The sequence below is a fragment of the Lissotriton helveticus genome, chromosome 8, assembly GCF_964261635.1.
Source record: "Lissotriton helveticus chromosome 8, aLisHel1.1, whole genome shotgun sequence".
Taxonomy (NCBI): domain Eukaryota; kingdom Metazoa; phylum Chordata; class Amphibia; order Caudata; family Salamandridae; genus Lissotriton; species Lissotriton helveticus.
This window is the reverse complement of record NC_136069.1, coordinates 223,202,649-223,207,007: the sequence shown is the minus strand read 5'-3', so window position 1 is coordinate 223,207,007 and position 4,359 is coordinate 223,202,649.

The following is a 4,359-nucleotide window of genomic DNA, read 5'->3' as shown; positions in this document are numbered from 1 at the left end:
CATTTTTCTATTCCAAAATGCAGCCTCGGAAATAAAATGTTTAAACTCTGAAAAATAATTAAATAAAAGCAAGATGGAGTGTTCTTAAAGTGGCCAGATAATTTTTTTCAAACCCCAACACATTAGCGCCACTTTACAGAGTTTGCCAGTAAAGAGCTACATTTGTTTTCTTGTATTTCTTTGAACAACATTGTTTTCCTCCAGTACCTCCTACCTGGAGGCAGGGCCAGCGCTAGGCTTGGGCAGTGTGGGCAGCTGCCCAGGGCCTGGCACTCTGCCTGCCAGGATGGGGCCCCCCACAACGGCAATTAACACCCCACTAGTCCTTGTGTATGTCTGCTGATAAGAGTAAAAGAAATGTTTCACAAACGGGCTCATGGGAGGGCCCCCCTCCTGGGGCCTCTAAGGGATGGTGTGGGAAAGCCTAGGGGAGGGTACACCTCTCAGGCAGCCAGTTCAGAGACTCGGCAGGGCGCCCATTGTCAGCACTTTAGCCCACACAGGTTTAACTCAGCCCCCAAGCAATTCTCACACATTCAGTTCGAAATGGGCTGTACAAGAGTTGCTTGGGGTGGCTGAGAAGAGTAGCTGCGGCCCAAGTGGAGTCTGCACAAAGCAGCTTCCCTGAGATCAGAAGGTGTCACTTATGTAGATTTCAGGGGCCTCCCACATTCCCTTTTGCCCAGGGCCCCGAAAATCCTAGGACCGGCCTTGCCTGGAGGTACTGCAATACCTGGTTGATGGGTGGATTGGAAAACGAAATGCATACGGCGGCTTTGTGTTCACAAATGTGGTCTTTTGAAACCATACTGCTTACGTTTTGTAAGCATATAAGCAGTGGACATTGAAATGGGTCCTTTCTGGGCCCTGTAGTTATGTCCTTAACTTTTCAGGCAAAAATATTTGTTGATTTCTGAATAATGACTGTAAAAGCATTAAGTTCACAATGTTCCTGCTTACATTTTACATGCTTTATTAAATCTTTCATTCCTTACGAGTGTTTGCTTTTTCCAGGATGTTGTTACCTTTTCTTTTAGGCAGCATATTGCTCTTGCCTAGTGTGTAATTTGAATTGAGCCGCATCCAGTTATTTATAGCAGGTCAAATTGGATTGTAGCTGAAGGCAGTATGAGTTTCTCTCAGTGGGGAAGTATGATGTTCAGTGAGAGAGCAGATGTAGCACTGGGGGCAGAGCTGCTAAATTTAGAACTGGGGAACCAGGTTCAGCCTTCATGAACAGTCCACCAGACCACTCTCCTGAGGGAGCACATTCCCATGCCAGACCTTAGAAGGCACCAGAAAAGCCCTGGTGTGTTAGCACCAGCAGGTGGACCCTAGCGGTGGCAAGTGTGGGTTCACCTTGAAGGCTTGCCCACCACAATCCATTCTGAAGTTCACCTCCAGTCTTGCGGGCAGGCCTACGAAGTAGCAGACCCCAGAGCAACAGTGACTCTGTCACTGAGGTCACAGGACCCCTGAGAAGAGCTGGCTCTAGGGCGGTGCGACTGGTGTGACCGCAAGGGGCGCTGACTTTGAGTGGGGGCGTCGTATATTATGGTTTTAAAAGCACTTGCTGCCTCCTTCCTGGCCGTCAGCTATTTTCACCAATAATAAAAATGTCATGATAACTCGGATGAATAAACTTCTTCTTAGAGCGAGATCGGAGATTTGTCTAGTGGAAGTTTTGACTCATGGAAAGATAGCGCAGAGGGTTAATGTGCCTGCTGCAAAGAAAATGTACCAGGCCCATTACAAAGTGCACATATTGTAAATAGGTCAGTGGGTTACTGCTTTTGTCAGTGAGATCCTTTTGCTACTTGCAGTTTATAAGTTAAAATCCTAACAAAGAACAGTGAGCTATTAACTTTCATCTAAGAGCTGCATACAAACTGCAAGGTATAAACTAGAGCGTTATGTTTTTTTTTCCCTAAGCCTTTGATTATCCTAATGTTGCAAAAAGTGTTATTTTTGATACAAATCAATAATGATTTTTAAAGAGAAACCCCCAATCATTGTATTAAGTTTTAAATTCTGAGTTTGTGTTTCTCCAGGCCAATCACTATTACAGTATAGTTTAAATTAAACTATACTGTCTACTAGTATGGTTATCATGTGACTCCTACACCTTGTAGTCCTTTGTCTTATGTAACATTTCCTATACAGTCATTTGCACACGTAAAATTGATTGTCTCCGTGTATATTGCTGACGACAGAAACTCCATGGCTCGGAAACAAATGGCTCGTGCTTCCGCTTTTAAGCATTTTTGGGACATTCTGTGATTAAAATAAATTCACAAAGTGGAATATTTTTCTAATGTCAATAGCTCATATTTATCGTTAAATAATCATGTGTATCCATTGGTTGAATTACAGAACATAATAAGCTGTAACTGGTCAGTGAAATGCCACACAAATACTAAAGATTGAGATGTTTTGCGCATCCTGGCCACACCTCTAACTCAGCCCACTGATCCAATCCTCGGGTTATTCCCGCCCTCTGATTCTCCGCTCACAGTCCCCCTGTGGAAAAGCAGCTATTCCAGGTTACCTTTCTACACACTGCTTTGGCATTAGTCGCCTCTTAACCACTTCGACTATTATCAAATAAAGAGGCAGGCGCTGGAAATTGGAAAGCGCGAAACAGAGTTTAATTCGCTCTGGAGCAGAACACGTCAGATCGGACAAAAGGGTATCTTCTCGAGGTGCTCTAACAACATCTCTGAGGCCTGGCCTCTTATACACAGATTTATTGCTTTATTACATACAACACATTCTTGGCAATGCTTTGATGTACGGAAAGACATCCCCGCTCCAGGCCCGTTCCCACACATATCTACAGTAGAGGTCCCCACCCCAATCTCAGCATGTGATGGCTATCGCGCAGCTGGACATTCCGCTGGGAACGGGAATATGTGTGATCGGTCGGATCTTGTGGTGTGAAGGCATGGATTAATCTCGGCTCCTTTGAAGAGAGGCGAGTTTCTACTGTAGGGGGCAATAAACCGCATCCGCAGGGCTAGGTGATGGCCTGGGATCAGCTCGGACAATCGGGCACAGGGGAAGGGGGTTATCAAAGGATTCGTTGGCGTGAATGAGATGAAAGGGTATGTGGGTTCCGCACGGGATGTTGCTCCGGGGCTGGGTCGCGCTGAAGCTGTTTTATGGCTCTGACAGATGCTTGGGGGTTGCCAGCGCGCGGGGGGGTGATCGCAAGGCTGGGGAGACGTGCAAGTGATCGGCAATGTTACGAGAGTGGCCATAGTCTCCAAAATGGCTGCCGCTTACGTGCCCGCAAAGGTCTAAAATGGGACAAGATGGTGCTGGTAATGTTCACTCCGCGATCTAATATTTAACACCCCTACTTTTTTTCCCCCACTTCGACCACTGATCCAAGCTGGTGCTTTGAGGGATTCACAACATTAGGAATCTGCAAATCGTTGTTTCCAATTAACAACAGAAATAGCTTGCAACTTCATTTATGTAAATTCATGATTGCCTATTTCTTACCATCAGAATACATTTAAGGATCTAGCTCTTCAACCAGTTTAAAAAATTAAAATAACACCCAAACTACAGAATAAAATAATTTTTAAAAACTCTGCTGTTACCCAATGTTTGGTTCAGTGGTTTCTTTGGTATTTACATGCAATTCGCCCATGCAGCTTTCAGGCTAAGTGTGCTATCTAAGGATAAAAAATTACTGAATACAGAGAGTAGCTCCAAGCAAGAGCCTGCCAGCAAAAGGGGGCGGGGGGTTGCCTGACCATCTACCTTTGTGTGAAGGAAACTGAGGCAAGAGATATTTTAGTCTCCTTCAGCCTCCTTGTAACCTTACTACCTTTTAATAAGACCTTATGGGACACAATTCTTGCAGAACAGGACAAGTCTGATTAGGTCTCCATTTTGAATCGTCAGATGGCTAGACACCATGTACCAATAAGCAAAGGCCAGCCATTTCTTTCACAGTCTGGTATATGTCAGATCTCTCCCATGGCTGTCATTATAAAAGTGTGTATTTGGAAAGCTACTGTGCTTCCAACATCCTAATTCAGTCTTAATTTTAGCCAACTTCAAAAATGTTGCGCAGCGCTGAAAATAGTGTGGAAATCTTGCAAATCTGTGGCACAATTATTGCAGGTGTTTGTGCAGGAAGATTAAGAACTTCGCCTTATTTTAAGAAAGGATTTTAAGCAGCAAAAAGATTTTATGAAAGTCTATGTACTCTTCAAACATGAGAACGTCGCAAATTCTATAATAATAATACAAAATAATTTTTTTTTAAAACAACGGAGGACATAACAGAAAGGCGGTTTCAAAATAAGGGGTCCCACCACATCACTAGTTCTAGACTTTTTCGGA